The sequence below is a fragment of the Haliaeetus albicilla genome, chromosome 28 (assembly GCF_947461875.1).
Source record: "Haliaeetus albicilla chromosome 28, bHalAlb1.1, whole genome shotgun sequence".
NCBI classification, from domain to species: Eukaryota; Metazoa; Chordata; class Aves; order Accipitriformes; family Accipitridae; genus Haliaeetus; species Haliaeetus albicilla.
Genome location: NC_091510.1, coordinates 8195792 through 8215934, shown reverse-complemented (window position 1 = coordinate 8215934; position 20143 = coordinate 8195792). Strand labels below are relative to the sequence as shown.

Below are 20143 nucleotides of genomic sequence, written 5' to 3'. Positions count from 1 at the left end.
ACCTCCTGACGCAGGGAGGAGCGGCCACCCCCCCCTCTCCTGCATCGCCTTCGCTGGAGGCGGGCGGGGAGGCGGCTGAGGGAGGATGAGGACCGGGGGCGGGGGGGGAGGCCCGGCGGGGCGGCCCGGAGGCGGGAAGCAGGCGCACGGGTGCGAGCTTCCTCTGGAGAACGTGGAGGTTTTCCAGAAGAAGGGGGTGAGTGGGAGTGTGTGTGGGGGGGAAGGGGGTGAGGAGCTAGGCGGGCGGCCGCAGCGGGTACACCTGCGCGCTGGGGGCCGGGAGGCAGCTGAGGCGGGGGGGGGGGGGGGGGGACGGGACGAGGGATGGTGGGCCTGGCAGCGGCGAGCCTGGGGGCTGAAGGGTCTTGTAGCCCGGGCTGGGGCGAGCCTGGGGGCTGAAGGGTCTTGTAGCCCGGGCTGGGGCGAGCCTGGGGGCTGAAGGGTCTTGTAGCCCGGGCTGGGGCTTGCGGCCGCATGAAGATGGTGTTGGGTTCAGCACCCCCCCCCCCCCAAACTTTCTGTCACGAAGTCTGCCCACTGCCCTTCTGCCGGTTTTTTTCTTTGCTTACATCTTTCTTAAAAAAGCAAACAAACAAACAAACCCCCCAAAACCCCAACCCCAGGTCGATTCTGGCTGGAAAGGAAGGCTTGCAGCAGAGACGAGAGAGTAAGCTGATCCAAGGTGCGGCAGTGGGGCGGGAAAGGCGGGTTGACTTCGGTGAAGATAGGCACGATGGAGTGAACTGTTTTAATGTTCACTCTGAGTAATTATTGCAACAGCTTCAGTCTTAACACATGCTGGATAAAAATACGTAGCGTTCTCGCACCGGATGAATCAAGGAGAGATTTTTCTACCGAGAGTTGTGAAGTTAGCCTGCCTAGCTGATTTGCATTTCCTTCATATTCTACCGAGAAAGCTGTGATGCACACTTATATTTCTACTTCATTATCAGAAGCAATTAGTCACAGTATTGTGCATTTCTCATTATTGTTGCTAGTACACTTCACTAATAATTTCTACACTGTATTTCAGTTATGTGTAAAAATGGTCCTGTTGTAAACAATAGATTTTGCACCTAGTGATAGAATATTATTTGGAACTCGGTAAAAATGAACTTACCTTGAGTAAGTTTCCAAGTGCCAACTAAACTGAGCACTAAAAAGAGGAAGAATTTGTGCTTTCTATTGCCAGATCATGAGTGATGCTTTTATTTATTAAATTAACTAACAATATTATCACATGACTGCATAGTTAATTGACACAGGAAGAGGTCATTCCTGGATCCCTTTGAACTCTGTGTGCAGTTAATGATGAGCTTAGATCTGTAATCATGTTCCCAATTATTTGATGCCTTTAATTTTACCATAGGAAAGGTATCATTCAACTTCTAATGTCCACCACATGCATCATCAGATATTTGCAGCTTTTCCACTTCCTTGAGGAATTTGCAGTTCCTCAAATGCCATGTAAAATACCACACTGGTAACCATTTGGTAGCAATCTTTTCCTCTTCTTCAGACTTTCTGCAAGCTAGCAATCTACATTCGGAATAGACAGGTTAGGGTATTTTTACTGCAGCTCTTGTAAACACGGTATTTTTTACTCTTGTGCTGTTAATCATCTTTGTTATCTTTTTTATTAGGTTTATTGGAACTTAACCATCTTTAAATTCCACATTGGTTTAATCTTCAAAGTGCAGGTATTTCCGGCTTCAAAACTGTAGAAGCAATTCCACTTCCAGTGTAGAAGGATTTCCACTTTTGCTTTTGGGTGCAAATGACAAAAATATGATACAAAAATAGCTTACTAATTTTTGCCATTTTTTTTTACACACAAGAAACCACTGGTGGACACAAGGTTTGCAATCTAGCCGGTGTGAGATTGAGCTACACTGGAGGGGAGCTTATCATTCTCTGAGTAATGGGCCTACACACAGAGAGAAAGCCTCATTTGCTGGTCAGACTCTCAGTGTATCTGTGCTTGTGACTCAGGAGGTTTGAGGACAGAGAGAAGCAATCTAAGTGGAAAGCAAGAAGTGCCAGCATGAGAAAAAACATTATCCTAAAGCAAAGCTGAGTTGCTGATACAAAACCTCTACCTTGTCCAAACTTTAGCTAAAAAAATGCACAAGCAGAGAAAATGAGTGTACGCTGTTTGGAAGAAAGTGTTTTAGGTAGCAGTTATGCCAATTTTATTTTTCTGCTAGGTATTACTATCTTGTCACTTGCATAGAGATTTTAAATATAACACATTATTTTATAGGTTTGTTGGAAGTAAACATGTATGAAATAAGCCACTTAATAAAAAAATAATTTTACACCTCTTCTGACTATTGAATAACTACAATCTTAAGAAATAATATATTGAGTTCTTCAAAAAATCTCTTCTGCACTGAACGATTTGTATTCCTTAGATCAATTGTGTACCATTCAGTAATAGGTGAAAGTCAGGAATAACATTCTTTAACTAGAATTAAGTAGTCAAAGCACATACCAAAATAGGAATAAATATGAGTCACTATACAGCAGTAAATTTGAATGGAAACAGTGGTAACTGATTGTCATTATTACTGGTTAAAAATCATACCTCAGCTTCATAGTCCAGGGCTTGAACTTCCAGGACAGAACTGTTGAGTGTTTCAGACCTCTCTGTAAAATCTGTTGCATAGTGCTTCAATAAAAAATGACAGTTTCTTGTTAAATGGGTCTTTTGTATACAAGTATCGTTAATATTCTCAGTGCATATAAATGACACTTTTTCATATGTGGGCTAAATGTGAAATAATTAGATAATACTGCATCTTGCACCTTTTGAGTCTTTTGCTATTGTTAATGTTCTCTATTTGTCTCGGTATTAGCTCAGCACTGAATTTTAGCTTAAGCTATTGCAATTCAGAATATTGTGGAGCGTAAGCTGAGCTACATCAGTAATTATCAACTATACTAGCTATTTGACCATTCTGCTACAGCTGTACCGTGAGGACCAAAGTCTCTGGAAGAATGCTTTACACAAATACTTTATTTTTACAGATTTTAAACTATGATTGAGGCACAGTAAGCATGCAGATGCTACGCGCAAAACCCCTCAAAAAGTCAGGTATGTTGTCAATAGCAAGTCCAGAGTTTGTGCTTACACAGCAAGATGATTGTTCTAAGGATCATGTTCAGCCTGAATTTTGTTCTTGTGTTAGTTTCAAACTCCGTTAGAAGTTGAACAAGAAAATATGCTTGACTTTGTTAACATAATTTGTCAATGCCTATTGTCAATGCTGACCTCAGTTTTAGACAGCATCACTTGATAGTGTGCTGTCAAAATAGAAAATTTTTAGATTTTCCACCTTGGGTTGCCATTTACGGTTTTCGGGTCAGCATTTAACTTAGTGAAAATTAACTCCTAACCTAAGTTTTTAGCACCCCTCCACTCACTTTTCAAACCTGCTCACAATTTTATCTGTGTATGTGCGCTTCAGGTTTGCAATTATCATCAAACAGAAACTTTCAACTAGTTTTGAAACTCCAGTTCTGGACAATTGAATAGCTTTTCAGCTTATTAAAATACATCCAAATGATTGCGATCACATTTCTGAGTACATTAATGGGGACTGCAGGGTAGAAGAGAGAACAATCTTGGATTTTTATCTAACTTAACTTACTCTTCAAAAATGAGAAAATTTCAGGCAGGATGACATTTAAGTCTGACCCTACAAGGCTTCTCACTGTAGAACAACCTGATGACACAAGCAGACTTCCTTGGACGAGCAAACAAGTGTAGTAGTTGTATTCCTGAGTGTTCTTACCAAATCTACAAAAAATACTGTAGACTTCGGTGTGGTTCTTTCATGAATGATGAGATACAAACAACATGTCAGCATATCTTGGATCAGGTGAGAAGCCACTGTGACTTAAGAAATACCAGGCAGTGGTTATATAGCAAGTGATCTGTTGAGATAGCGCCAACTACTGTGAGCAGTTGCAAGCCACAGTAGTTGCTCCTACATGTTGCAGTAATAGAGTCCTTAAAGTCTATCTCTACTTCAGTTTTTTACATTTTCATCTCTAAATATTTTCTAAAATTTTAACATATATAAGAGATTTGCTACTTTTTGCTGGCTTTCTCAAAGGACACATCTGTTTCCATGTCGTCAAAAACGTGGATTGTCTGTTACTTTTGTATAACTTCATTGCAATATTTAAGAGTCTGTTGAGAAGGTGACCAAAACATTTTTACAATTGCACACAGAAATTACTAACAGCTAGGTGACATAAGATGAAAAATCGGTTGAAAAATCCTCTGAGCATACCAGTGGCACATTCAATCATAGTGGCAGGGCAAGGGGGTGTCTAGGATTAGCTACTAAACTCATATTCTCACCCTCACTTTCACTGGTTTTAGATGGAAGGTGAAGATTTCAGTGCATAGGATTTCTGTAACTCTACAAGGGCACTGCAGGAAGAAGTGGTCATAGCAGTTGTCTATTGCTTAGAATTACAGTATGTTAATAATCTCTCAGCTGTGATCTGGTGTGGCCTTGCCACATGAGTAGAAGAGAGAGAGACAGTGGCTGATGTGATTCCTGCCGTCACTGCTTTGTGTATCCTGCTGAGAGAGGAACGTCCTAAAAGTTAAATCTTGCCTTCAGGCTTTGTCTTTTAAATATATATATTTAGGCAACTCTGGCAGCTAATTTAGGAAGTTGCAGCGTACCTCATCCTAGTAGGGAATAACATGAGAAATGAAGTCCTGGAAGTTGTGAGCTATTGTAGAAATCTGGCCAGAATAAATGTGCCCTTCTGTCACCTATTGGAGAAAAAAACGATCATAGATACTTCCAAATGTGAAAAAATCACATTGTTTATAAATATGAATTTATTTATAAATAAATAAACATCATAAACAGATAAAACGGAACACTGGAAGGCTATGCAAATCACAGATGCTCAGAGCACCACATGGTTCACTTCAGGTAAAACATACATCAAGTTAGCATCCAAACCAAGCAGGAGACTCCTATATAAAGTCATATTTTAGCAGTTAGTATCTTAACATAGATGATTGTGCTACTTGTGAAAATGTGGAAAATGAAGATATAGTTCTGATAATGGAGCCATCCTCTGTAATTTTGACAATTTAGAAATCACCAAAATAAGGTTGATGACAGCAATGAAGAAAGCTAGCAGCCACCCAGCTACATCTTCTTTTCTTGAATATAAACCAACAGATATAATAACTACGAGAATTTATGTCTATACAAATCAAATTTCAAGACACCAAACTTTTAAAAATAATATGGTTGAGGGGGTTGAGAATGACGCTAGGGTTAAGAAGCTAAGAAGTCCCCCAGCAAATGCACAGCAACTAGAAAAATAAAATAGGCTATGTAAACATTAGCCACAACTGCAAAACACTGAAAGAGATCCTGGACAAAGCTAAAATGTGAACTCTTTAATGTATTATACATTGGAGTCTTAACTACAGTTTTCAAGCAGCTATCATTCCTGGTTTTTTCCATATTTTTCAAAAAGCCTCATGATCCAGTAATTCTAAATCGCTTATGACTATTTTCAACTTAAAATTTTTATTTTAAATGTAGCTGGTTTGGTTAACAACTTTATTCATGGAATTAAAAATATACTTTGTCTCCAACAGTAGCAGAAGAATTAAAAAAAAAAAAAAGAGTAAAAGCGTTTTATGTAAGTTGCCTATTTTCACTGATTTTGTGATAATGAACATCTTGAGAAACTTCAGCTGAATGGCACAGAACTACTGACAAGTCACCATGACTTCTTATTGCAGCATCGTGCCAGCTTCTCTTAGTTCTCTAGGAGATGACATCTGGTGAGGATTCTGAAGGAGATTTTTCCTATCCCTTGGGACATGAATTATCCCTTTGGACAGAGCGAGCATGGATTTGCTGACTACATACCTGGTTTTGTGTTCTGGAGACATTTAGGAAGGCACCTTATTCTCCCCAGTCCAGGGCAAATCAAAGTGCATTGCAAGACTTGGGCACGTACAGAGGTTAAAATACTCAGCTCCAGGAACACTGTGAGTTGAGGGTTTGGCTAGCTAGGTTTTGAAATGTGTATTTTAAATATAATTTTCAGTAAATTGAAGATTTAGGTGTAATTAATGGAACGGTACATTGACCATCATTTCTTCAGCAGAATAAATTAACTAAGTACCTTATTTTATTCAGAGAAAGAAATAGCATTGAAAATATTGTTCAGATGGATACAAAGTATCACGAAAAGTGGAAGTGTAGCCATAAACATACAAATATTGTTTTTGAAAATAATACAGAACGTACTGCTTGCTAAGGAATAATTCCATGTGTTATATTCATCTATATAGGATATTATGAGAATCTCAGAAATTATATTCTCCATTTAAGTCCAGAAGACCAATATACTTACCATAAAATCATAAAATCATACCCAGAGGAAGTACTTTGTGATTCCCAAAACTCACTGAGACTAGAAGAAAAAGACTGTAGCAGCTCAAAACTGTGCATGAGTTAAAAATAGTTTCCTCTCATGATGTGTTTGTTGTATCTGAGATGACACATTTTCCAGAAAATTGTTGGGGATGTATTTTTTAAATACATTAATACTTCTATGATAGAATGCAACAGGTAGGGACTATTATTTCAATTACTGCAGTTCAGAATACCATGTAAATAACTGAATTTAATATTCAGACGAAAGAAGAGGGTTTATTTTCAGAAATCCCCAAAAGACTCTTTTACAGATTGAATCAATGATAAATTAATTTTTGAGACAGCAAGGAATAAATAGCATAGGATGTTCAATTGCAAGCCATCCATGAGAGATTTTTAAATGCATTTAGGCAAGTAAATGCACATTTGTACAGAGTGTTCTACATGGCCATCCAGGACATGGGGAAAAGAACAAATCCTCTGCTCCAGAAAACAGAAGAAGAAAGATGTCACAGTTACAGGTGTCATTGCTAGGGCTGGGCTAAGACAATAATTACTTTGAAAATGAAGATGCCAGCAGTTTATTGAGTTGTTTTCTTTACACCAGAAGTCTGTGTAGATTGGTGTTGCAACACAGCATTAAAAAAATTAAATGTTTAAATAAAAGTGCAATGCTTTCACCTTGTCATATACTCAGCTTTAGCAGATTTAAATTGCATATAAACCATTATTATTATCTTTTAGGCCACACACACATACCTTACGTTTGAGCTAGGTAAACTATTTTAAGTATATACTTTTGCTATGCTTTGGTGGTTTTTATCATCTCAGAATGAAATCCTAGCCTCACCAAAATGTGTTCTAAAATTCATGGATCTAGGATAATATGGGCTAAATTTGTGTTAATCTGTACATTGCATGAAAAAAACTGTGGTTTAAAGAAAAGTTGCAAAATGTCTGTGGCTGTGTTGGTTGTCTCAGTGAGATTTCAAAGCAAACCGGTTTGACAGTATATATTAACATATGACCTCAGATTGCAGCCTTCTGGGCTGAGAAAATCCACACATTTCTTAATCTCAGGACTGGCAAGGGCAAACGTAAGGCTCCGCTCGTGTCTGTAATCCTATCGGTATCGCTGCCCACAGAAGCTATCATTCTCTACTTACAGCGTAATAACTGGGTTATTTCATAATAATATGAAATCCATGTTAGATTTTGCCCATGTCTTACACATGCTGTTTCATACTTAGTTATTGATGAGCAAGGGTGGAAATTACTTTTTTACTCCTGCATGGAATTTTCTTAAAAATCTGTGGTATAAGGGACAGGTATATTCCATATGCCTCAAGCTGAATACATTCTATGAATGAACCACCACTTGATCCTCCTGTCAAAAGACACAAGCAATTCATTTGAAATAATTTCATTTTAATACATTATAATCACAAAGCAAATCTGAGGAAATGTAAGCTTATAGGCTGTTCAGAGAATGAGAATTTAGTTGTTGGCCATCAATTAAGGTCAGGGAGTGAGGACCAAGATGTGTGTTTCATTCACAGGAGTAAGAGACTGGGGGGGGCAACTCGTATGAGAAAATCCAGCTCTGTGATATCCTAGTCAACCTACCTGTATAAACTCATGCCTAAATTTATCATGTTCAGTCTTAAAACTACTTAGATTTCACCACTGCATCTAGTTGAAAAGTTTCTCCAGAACTTCTCTCCTGTGATGGTTAGAGACCTTCAAGCATCCAGTTACAGCCTATTCATCATCATTTGTTCTTGTGCCAAAAGGTTCTTAGACTGTTTTCTGTCTTTGTATGTTATGTATCACCATGTATTTATGGAGAGTAACACTGTCCCGTTCTCCTGTTTTGGAAAAGTGTATAAAACTGAGGTCTTTTAGAGCAATGAAAGATAATATAAAACTATCCTCATGCATATCAGTCATGCACATCACGAAGAGATACTAGCTTGAGTCTTAGAAGGAGCAGGCATGTGATGGTTTACTGCAATATTGTAATAGCGAAGTGTTATCCCTGAGGTAATTTATTACATCTCTGTGAAAGACTAAGTAGCTCATGCACAATACAATGCCCATGTAGCACATGTTGTTTCCAGTTATATATAGGACCAGAACAAAGGTCCACCTGAACAGTATCTGTCTCCAGCAATGGTAAACGGTAGATGTTTACAGAAGAGCATTAAGAACAGTGCAAGTATGATTTCCCATTTTATATCAAATGCTTAATAAATTTCAGACAGAATTTCCTATAGTTAAAGAAAATACTGGTTTATCAAAGTAAAACATGAAGCTAATATGCATGAATTATTCTTAGTAAACCGATATAGAGCTTGCTGATTTTTATTTCTTTCTTTGACTACCTTTTCTTTCAAATTTGATTGAGAAAACTGTATGATTGAATTCCAATGAGTAGTCTCAGTGTTTATCCTTAAATATATTTATTTCCAGATGTATTTGCAATTGTTGACTTTAATTTATTAATTTTAAAAAATTGCTAAGAAAATTCTTAAAAACATGTATTAAAACATATAATGCATAGTACTTTTGGTGTTCTGGGATGGAAATCATGTGCCTTTTTCCTCCCTCAACTGTCTCCAGCTACACAGAAATGGCAGTTTTATTGTTGAGGTTTGCTTCATTTTAATCATTCTCATTAAAAAAGCTCCCTTTGCCACCAAGAGTTACACCACCAATTTTCCTGAAGACTCAAGCAAGCTCTCTTAATTTTGGTATATTTTACTTCAAGAGATTCTATACTTCCTCATTGTGTAAGTCCGCAAACTTCCCTAGTAAGTTTCCTGACTTCTTACTATTGGCTCCTCTAAAACCAAAAATGTTAATCACAGAATTATTTAACCATTCCGTTTATGCAGTTGAACTAGCTTCTGATCACTCAACTCTTCCTTTAATTGTTTTTTTTTTTCCCTTATGACTTCACTGTTCCCCAAAACAAGTTAATGTTAACCTATTTTTGCTTCATTAATTATTTGTAAAAAAAAAGAAATCTATCATATTTCCTGCTCAGGAATAGTTGCTGTTGATAGCAATATTTCCTCTCCAGAGTGTCTGTAGTTTCTGTTTGCATGACACAGGCTTCAGTAGTAACATTATTTTCTTCACATTAGGGTCCTTTTCTGAGGGTTTATAGTAGACCTATGCCATTATTACAAAAAAAACCCCAACCTTCTGCCACCACCCCAAAATATTATTTAACTAAAATGTATTTTATTCATGCTCAAATCTGATTTAATTAAAGCTTGCAGCAGCAGCTTCCAGAATACTACACATATCATTAGCTTTGTTGCTTTTCCATATCTTACACCAGCAGTTCAAAGTCTTTCATTTTACTTTCAGAGGTCTTTGCATTAATGTAAAGATATATTAGTTATTTTCTCTTGAGTTCATCCAATATCCTAGCTGAATTAGGCAGTCTTCCTCTGTCTTATATCCCTGACTTCTGCTCTTGTCATTCTCATCACTGTTCATATTTTCTTTCTCCTAGAATACTATTCTTCATTTTCTGTATCCTTTACCACTCCACTTATCAATTTTTCTCTTCTTATTTTCTAAATTTAAGTAGACTGATTATCTGAGACTCTCAGATCTAAAAAAAAAAAAAGCTGTGGGACCAGCTTTGATCTTAGATACCTGGGCTTACTTGCATGCTTAGAATCGACTCCATCTGTTGAGAAGAGTCCTTTTCCTGCAAATACCTCCCAGAAGTTGGACATCTCCCTTAAATCTTCTGTTCAGCCTCGTTATCTAGATCTGGATTTCCAATAAACTCCTGCCTGCAGGCTCCACTTCTGAAGGGCTTATAACCCCGAATACCAATTTAAATAATCAAAGCAAGTCTTTGCTGTCTCACTCAGAAGTCCTAAAACTCCATTTGTGGTCAGATTCCTGCTATGAGAACTGCTGGACTAGCAGCACTCTTGTGTTCACTGACTTCCCACTTTTATGAGTTTTGTCCATGTCTGCTATTTATTCATGGTTTTCAGTGGAAATCAGGAAGTTGTTTGGCTGGACGTGAAGAGCAGTCAATGGTTTTTCTGTGTTTGAATCCTTTGCAGTGCACAATCAGTATCTTAAATCTTTACTGTGTCTGCATCTGCTCAATGGGCAGGCCTCTTTATTCTTAATTTCTAACCACAAATACCCGACTCTTTTGATGTTGTAGTGAATATCGGACTCTCTCCCATCTGTTCTATTCCTGTCTAAGGATCATTCTGCCTTGTAGACATTCTCATGTTTCCTGTGTATCATCCTGTCTTTGCTTTTCATCTGGTTCCTGATTGTCTCTCCTCTTCCTTAAATTTTACTACTGAGATAAGCTTTCCTCCTCCAGTCTATGCCACCCTCTCTTATTTTGGTAGAAATAAGGATACATTACTGCTACTGCTCTGCAAAGCTACTTTGCAGTTTCCAGCAAATTCCCAGTCCTTCTAACTTCCTGAATGGTGCTATGTGAAAAAAAAAAAAATCTTTCACACCTTTTGTATTATTATTGGCTTAATCACTTTTCTGTGTATCTTTTCAGCAAGTATTTTAACTTTTTCAGTTTCCCTGTGTTTCACATAATGTTGATCACACTGGCTGTTGTAAAACCACAACTAATAAAGCACTAATTTACATTATACTAATTAATCAAAGGTTTGGGAGTAAATAATGTCAAAACCAGTTTATTTACCCAAAAGTTGGTTTTGATCATTTTACTTTTATTTCATTATTTCCATTGCCCTACAAGAACAATACTGAAAATAAAGTTTTGATTCAGACAACACTTTTTTTCTTTAAACTACTGGAAAACTTCAACTAGACTTAAATACATACATAAAGGATCTGGATTTTGCATTTTGTCTCTTTGTTTTAACTATTTGGTTAGGAAGAAGTTACTCTCTAAAGACTGTTAAGTAGTAACACTGATTAATTTAGAAGTAGTTTTTAGTGGGGAAAACCACAAAACTACCCAATCACTCATTTTTCCACAAAGAAAGGTAGTTGTTACAGCTATACACAAGCTAAGGCTGCTTGCATGTAGTTTTAAAGGCCTATTTTATGCTTTAGTACTTTATTTCTTTAATAAAAAGGTTAACATCATGCCATCACAAGGGAAAACAGAATTGGTAACATATTGGAAAATTATTTTTCATAGTAAATAGATGCATTTGTTTTAACTACTAACATGTGAGTACAAGTTATAACATTGGAAAATAGGTTATATTTTAAAAAATGCTGATTTTAGTAGTTATTTTTTCAGTTTTGTGATTACAATGAATCATAGCCAGTATTTTGTTTTAATTCTGTATCTTGCTTAGTGTTCATTATAATTTGTGAATTTTAAACCAAATTCTAGTTTGCAGTGGTGCCTTTAAGATCTAATCTGGACTAGAAAAATCAATAATTCTTTCAAACGTCAAACACTAGCTTACTCCAGAAAATCAGAAGCTTTCTTCAGGTTTGTTTTTGTTTGGGGTTTTTTTTTGTTGTTGTTACAGGAAATGCATCATATATGGGTGTATCACAATTGCTTCAAAGGCAGAATTTATCTAACACAGCCATCCCAACATTATTGTTACTTACATTCCTCTGATGGGATGGGATAAATTGCCCTGTGGATACCTGTTCTGTCCAGCAGCTGAAAAGAAGACAAAAGCTTAGCTTAATCCAGACACCTAACTTTGAGGCAGCTGAAAAAATTCCATGCCTCACCCACGCACCTTATATAGGTACAGCTTTGAGATCCCAAGTCCTTAAATTAGTCTCAATATGACAGAAATATTTTGACATAAGCTTGAGATTCAAACTAACTACTTGTACACTTTGACTAAATCTATTTATGACAATTTATGAAGAGCATGGATTAAAAAAATGGTGAGGTTAGAATAATACCATTTATTGCTAGATTATGTAAAAATGCTAGTTTAAAAATAACAGGCTGTAGAAAAATTGACTGTGTAGACTACTTTGGACTCTGCGTATTATTTTGCATTCTATGTATTATATTAATATGAATATTATATAAAGATTACTGTGATTCAATCTGGTCATAAAAATTCCTCAAATTATATTTTTCTGAATATATGTTTACAAATGCTAGAAATCATTAACTAGTATTTGCTTGAAAGTACAATAAACACTATTTTCAGTATACAGAAATCAAAATATGCAATATTTACACTAATATTCTTGACGGATTATTTCTTTATAGAGCACTCTAATTTGGTTCCCCTTTACTGCTAGACAAATGATATATCAAGGTATTTTTATTACTTTGGTGAGACTTTTCTATGGCATTATACCTAGACTTTGAAGAGTCATGCTAACAATGCAGTTTAAAGTTTCAAAATGAGAGACAGTCGGCTCTACAGGGCTTGAGACTGTAAAGCAAGCAATTTCCAGAGGTGCTAGTGCAATTTGTAGGTGCTGGTGTGCAAGACCAGGGTTTGGAGTTTGGGGGGGCTGGTTTTTTTCCTAGAGCTGTTGATTTAGCCTGGACGCTACTGTGTACCTGAGGGCAGTATGGGGTGTTATACTGTGGAACTGAAATCACTAATGAGTAGACTGTGAGTTTAATTCTCTGTAAATGTGCTTTTCTTATGATATTGCCTGTCTTGCACGGTTCAGGGCTATGACAGCAGGGCTTGATCCTGTGCTTAGTGAAGTCAATGGTAAAAATTTCCATGGTATGTAACAATTAGAGTCTCCCCGTCCTTGACAATGTGTAAGTACATGTGAACAAAAGCTTTACTTTGCTGCAGGTATGAACTAGCAAGAAATAACTCCCCCGAGTACGAGAAGTAGGCAGGAATGTGCAGTGCAGCGATGTGGATGTGTGCCTCGGGGCAGACAGTCATGGTACCTGTGAGTGCTGCTGCTTTGTGCATCAGACTTGCTTTAAGCTAAAATCTCTTAAGGAAGTCAGTACACAGAACCAACATTTCAAGCTGCAGTTACAGGTTGAGAAAGTTTGGCAAGCTTGATATCTTTGTTCAGGTGAAGTATATGATTAAACAGACAGAAAGCTTCTTTACAAATACACATTTTGTTCACAAAAATAGTATGTCCAAAGTAATGAATCTATTGTGAATATGTACAAAGAGACAATTAATGCTGGATTCACATGAAAGCACCAGTTAGAAAGCTGATTTTCCAGGTCTCTTATCTTTAAAATGCAATGGTCTTATGTGGACATGACAAATGGGGACCACAAGACCCTGCAAAACAAGCCTTGTCTACTTTGTAGTGCTGATACCATTGTTTAATCAATGAAAAGGATGGATTTTGTTATAAAAAATGAAAATATATTATTAATTTCCTAAGGGATCCCAGTGAAAAAGCATGCAAACAATATTATTCTCTTTTACCTGTAAAAGTAAACAGATTACACACAATCAAACTTTAGTCTTTAATTATGGGGAAATGCTTATTCAGATTGGTAGTAGAGAGTTAGAGCCATGTTTATCCAATAGAACTGATAAATGCTACTCAATTTAGCTGAGTATTTTTCCAGCAGTTTTACAGAGGATTATGTATTTCCAAAAGCTTTTCATAAATTTTTCAAAAGCTGGAAAGAAGTGAATAGAGCACAGAGCTTCTTGCTAAACAAATAAGCTCATTAATATGCCAGAGGGTGGGAGGATGAGGTTTGCTACATACTTCATGATGGCAACTTGAGTGTTGTGTCATTATGGCAGCCAGATTCATACATGTATAACGAGTATAGCACTGGAGGATCAGCACAAATGATGGGTATGGAGATACCCAGCAGCACCCAGGGCTCAGTTCAGCATTTAGTGGAAGAGCCAAGAGTGGACTATGCTGAAGAAAATTATTTAGTTTAGCAAGTCTAGTTCTCCAAATATACATGTACACATATTCACACTCTTGTGTAAGTGTAATGTGCCGTGTTTCAGTTCTTATTAATCGACAGAAATTATGTGCTTATTTGGGGATTTTCACAAACTGAGAGAATGTTCAAGTCATCGGAATTTCTCTAATTATTTTCCTTATCTCAGGCTACTTTGATAATGATAACATTGCTTTAAGTAACAAGATTACAGACATTTAATACATAAAAAAAGACAATTGTTGAAAAAGATTTAAAGACAAAGCTTTAAAAATCTTAGGTAATTTGAATCTCTCTCATTATTTTAGCCTAATTACTTTCTGCACCAGTAGAATATTTATGTCTTTGAGAATATAACCTTGTATTTGACAGAGCAAATTATCTGTTGTAGAAATTCACTAGGCCAGCTCCTTAGTTCATGCAGTTTGAATTTGGCTAGAGTTACAGTACAGTACATACTTGAGGGCTTGGCCTTTTCAGTTAAAAACTAAAATGGGGTTAGAGGAGGAAAGGGTGATTTCAGCCATTTTAGCTTTGTTTGTTTAGAAAGTTTATTAAAAAAAACACCAAAGCCACATGTTCTTATTTTCTCTTTGCAGTGGTTTAGCAGATTTTATGTTTGGTTTCTTCTTCAGAATTTTCTCTCTTACATCTGATCTAAAACACTGTAATCTTTTCTATGTCATCTCCTTTGACGTGAGAAATAGAAGTATTATAAATCACAGAATGCCTGCAAACAGAATCTATTAAGTCCCTTGGAAAACATATGTAAATGAATTTGGATGCACCACTGTGAAACCTGAACTCAAACAACTTGTGTTGCAAGAAGAAAAAAAGGAAAAGGGAGCTCTTACTACCTCACACCCGCCAAAGGATGATAGTTACTATTTGCAGAATGCCTGATGTGAAAGATTTAGCTATAGTTTTTACACAGATTAGCAGGTAAAGGGAAAAATGAAAGGAAACTTAATAGATCTGAATTCATAATGAGAGGCTGGTAAAAAAGTTCTGAGACTACCTACAAAAGAAAGGTTATAATTCTACAAATGCATTTAGAAATGTAGTATCTTTGAAATTTATGAATTGTATGGGATGAAATTAAGTCTTTGAATAAATAAGTATTGTTATGAAATGCTTCTGTATAAACTAAAACACCTGTGGCTCAAATTCAAGTTCACTGAAAACAAATGAGTTAGCAATCTAGCATGTACTGTTTTACTTTAGCAAACGGACTTTGTTTTATGATGGGTAAAAGAATGAGTATGACTGTACATTTGGGTTACTTACATGGATAGTGATTATATTACTCATCATCATACCACTTGCTTCTTATTCTTAATTGCAAGTCTGGCAGTGACCAGATCAATCATCCTACAAACAATGGACTAACTTGAAAACAGCTTCAAAATTAACTCTTGTTGGCTGGCACGTGTTCTTATCAGATACTACTTGTAAAATTATGTGTATTTTTACTGGAGCTGACGCATATGCTCTCTATATAAAAATACATACATAAACTGTTCATGTATATGTACACTTGTATATATATACACATGGATATCTATGTGTGTGTGTGCATATGTATGTATGCCCACCTATAGATAAATCATATATCACAGAGGTGCGGGGGCAGCGGCTGCGTGGTGCTTCGTTGCTGCCTGGGGTTAAACCACACCACAGATGCATATCCATTTGTCAGATCCCCCAACACTCACAGGTCTTTGAACTGCTTGTCTGTGAAGACGAGGACTGACAAGGTGCTGTCGCTAAGCTCGATACGGATTTACCGTGGGAGTCATGTGATGACATGTGATAGTCAGGAGATCAGTCAGGGCTAATAGCATGGTCAATGGAGAGAGGTAGTCCAACGGTGGCATCGAATTTGGAATTCTGTGTCTTCTTCTGGACCAGCGTCTTTCTAGCCATAACAACAGGGATCCTGGAGAGACTGTGACTCCTAGAAAGGGCATCAGAATAAAGTCGTGCCTCACTCATTCTGCATGGTAGAAATGCTATATGCTTTCAGTGTCTGTGTGAGTGCATTTTTATACAACTTAAAACCAGGTCAAAGTAGAGTGATGGTAAAACATTAGCATGAGGAAAATCTACTTAATTGATATATTTGCTTCTTTTATTTGCCTGGCTTAATTGAGCAGCTAATGCCAGTTTCTCGGGCATATATTGGATGACATTATGTCTGTTGTATATAATCAGGAGAATGATATCCTGCCAGCTTCCCAGTTATGAGCCGTAAATGTTGTCCTCTGGCTACACAAAACTCAAATTTAAAATATTGTCATAACTTGCAAATATGCAGAAATTATTTACTTTCTGCATCTTGATAGACAAAGTATAAACTGCACCATTTATTGTTTTATTATTCATTTATTTCTTTTCCTGTGGAGTAGAAGAAAGTCTTCCTGAAAGCTGTTGGGGATGAGGATCAGTGCCAAATGAAACCTGAAGTAAAATAGTCCAAAACAAGCAGCGAAGTTGTACATTCCTCTGGCATGTTTTGGTATATAGATTATAATCATTTCCCTTAGGATATAATCCTATTCTCCTGACCATACATACTTGCTTCTGGCTATGATTTTCAAAAGCATATAAGTTACTTCAAAGCATGATTTTTATCAGTTTGAAATGGAGCCAATGCCTCTGAATTATGGAGATACTTTAAAATTGCCTTCCTTTCACTTTAGTAGTACGCTCAGATTCTTTAATATATGAACACAGATTACTTTTTATCTTTGAACTGTTTCTACATATGAGAAAATATACCCTTTTTTTGATACTACACATTCCTTGCTTTATTATCTGAGAAACAAATTTTTTGGCTGGTATATCATTTTAGGACGATAGCATAGAGAGTACTCCCACTCTTATCCTATAGGGGAAAATATACTTTTTGTGACATCTCAGATAAAACAGTGATGACAGTAAAATGAAAATATTACTCAACCACTTGTTTAAATGACTGAATTGTCCAATAAGTGAAAAGCAGATGCATATATTATTTAAAACAGGCACAGGTTTCTGACCACAGAAACTTCTGAACTTGCTTTTATTATGAAGATTAATGTCAATGAAAAACTCAGCATTCAAGATGTGGGGAGTAGGACACATTTATGTGTCAACTTAAATATACTATATTTTCCTAATATGTAATTCAGTCATCTTTTTCTTCTCTCTTATTTGTAAGTTGACCATTGAGTTATGAAGTGGAAAACCCTCCTGCCACTACTGTCTATGCTGAAAAAAATGGACCATGAGGGACTGTCTCAGGGCTACAACTCTCTGGGATGGAGCAAGACAATCCACAACAGGATGGGCAGACCTTGGAAGCATGGACACTGGGCAAAGGAGGTTGTCTCCCTGCTGATTCCACATTTACTCTCCAATGAACCAGATACTACTCGGAGCCCAGTCATTCTCTTTTTTGAGTGACAATATTGGGGAGTAGAAAAGCACCAACAAATTGGATACATCATTCTTCAGACGTAAGATAACCAGAACGGATGTCCAGAATTTCATTTTCAGCTGCTGGGTTCAAGGTTCTGGACAAGGGCTCTGGCAGGGTACACCCATTCTGCAGTGCCACAACAACAAGTACAAGGTCCCCTTCCTGGTGCCAAGGAAGGTAGTTGTCACCTTGCTCACAGAAGTCCGCTTATCACTGGCTCGTAACAGTTGTTCGGTCATCAGTGTAGGGTGGGCAAATTCGCAAGTGCTTTGGTCATAGCCTAGCTAAGTAAGCAGTTCCTGTGTTTCTGTAAAGTTCACATCTTTGGCACCCCAAAGTCATTACCAGACTGACAGCTATTCAGGATCTTCCTTTCTTTTGCCTCCTTTTTCCAAAAATAGTCTGGTACTTCTGGTCTGGATATGGTTATAAGCCCACTCAAAAGCAAAAGAGGTAAAATAGTATCTAAAAAAAAAAAATTACAAAATTAGTCTTCAGTGAAAATCAACTTTCCATATAGCAGACATGTGAGTTTTGCAATTCTTTTTATTGCTGTAAAGCCAATATATATGTGTGAATATTGTAATATATTCAAGTATTGAGCCTAAAACTCAATCACTCATCCCTCACTCAATTTTTTAGACTGCAAATAATTTGGGACAAGGACACCTATTTGCTTATGCAATGTGGAACACAGTGGACCTTCTATACTTCTGCTCCCAATGCATGTAAACGTGACACAATGACTTTCAAGATATAACCTAGCTTTAATATAACCTAGCTTTAGATTTACGCTCTTGCATTGTAAGACACGGGAAATAAATTTGAATGCTGGAACTTTTTTCATACTAAAAGTTGAGAAAATTTGGGCTGTGCTAATACAGAACAAAAACAGTTTGAAACCTTGAAAGTTACTGTGAAAAAGAATTTCTCTCCTGCGCACTCCAGAAAGGAACTGATTCTTGGCTTAGGTGATTTCAAACATAGTGCTGTATTTCCTCATGACAAGGACACCTGCAGGCAAAGGATATGCACTAAAAAATTGGTTTGAAAATTCTAGCTACTCGGAAGTTTTCACAAAACAATGTTTCTTTAAATAATATCAATCCACAAGCAGAAAAGTGAAATCCATCACTTTCAAAGTGTGTTGTAGGATCAAGGAAGCTTACACTTCACTAGCAATTACAAATTGTTTTGTATCAGGCCTAATTAAGCCTGAAAACAGAATAAAGAACATTAATCAGAAAGTGTTTGTTGGCCAAAAGGTAGTCATAATTTAAGTCAGAGTATGTACATTCTTTCCCTCCAAACCCCACTGATAGTCAATCACATGCAGAGGCAGAGAAAAGCCCCTATGTCATGGCTGCGCATGCAGATAACAACAATGAGAAGTGGAGATAATTGAGTCCATTACCAAACGATCACTGCTATAATGGAGGTGGCAAAATACAAGACATTTTCAGGTATTAATGAGCATGGAGAGAAAGAGTGTCTTCTAAAGAGGGAGGAGAAGAACCATCAGCAAAAGATAAAAGCAGTAATGGGGACTCAATACTTATTCACTGAAATTTGTCAGCTAAAACATGTATTTCATTAAAGCTATAATTTAGTGAAATACTTCACATCAAGTCCAGCAATTTTAAACTTTCATGAAAAATCTCAGCGTGCATCTAAATTAATTCTTCATTTAGCTTTGGATTATTTTCTTTTTCTGCTTTAACATCTTGTTAGGAATATTTCATTATGTTCAAAGTTCAGGGCAACATCACATGTTGCTCTGCATGTCTTAGCCTGGCTGAAAGAGCTTTTTGTCTTTACATTCTTTTTCCCTCCCAACTGATTAATTCACTTTAGCCATTTGCTCCTCCTTTCCATAACTGAAGGTTTGTTTATGTTTGGCTGATGCTGTGCATTTTGGTAGCAAGAGTAAACTGGTTTCTGATACAGCTCCATTAGTACCAGCAGAAAACCAGATGGATGCTTATTCCTCCTATATCATCCTCCTCTCTTTCATTCTCTTTTCTCTGCTTATTACACAATCTGTTTTTCAAAGACCTATCCTGATGTTCAACTTCTTCTCTAACTTGGTCTGTGAAATTTAGTAAAAGTTCAAATCAACATGGTTACTTACAGCATTTACTGCTAACTGCAAGATACTGAATGTGTGTTGAGAAACGATGCCCAAAATGTTTCTAGAATTGAATTTGTAGGTTTAAGGGGGTTAAAGAGAGGGGGAGATCTGAGGAGTAGAAAAAAAATACCATGTCATCCTGAAGTTTTGACATTGGTTTAACAGTACAGCAATTCTGCTTTTTAACTTTCCTTTTTGAGGAACATACTAAGATACTAAAGATACTAACCAGCTATGCA

General features: G+C 36.9%; 1 long non-coding RNA gene across 1 annotated transcript; it reads left to right on the top strand.

Annotated features, from left to right (window-relative positions):
* Positions 1–68: 68 nt before the first annotated feature.
* Positions 69–19891, top strand: LOC138682454 (uncharacterized). The gene is made up of 3 exons (XR_011322536.1): positions 69–196; positions 3031–3097; positions 17513–19891. It is a non-coding gene; the product is annotated as an uncharacterized lncRNA (long non-coding RNA).
* Positions 19892–20143: the final 252 nt, after the last annotated feature.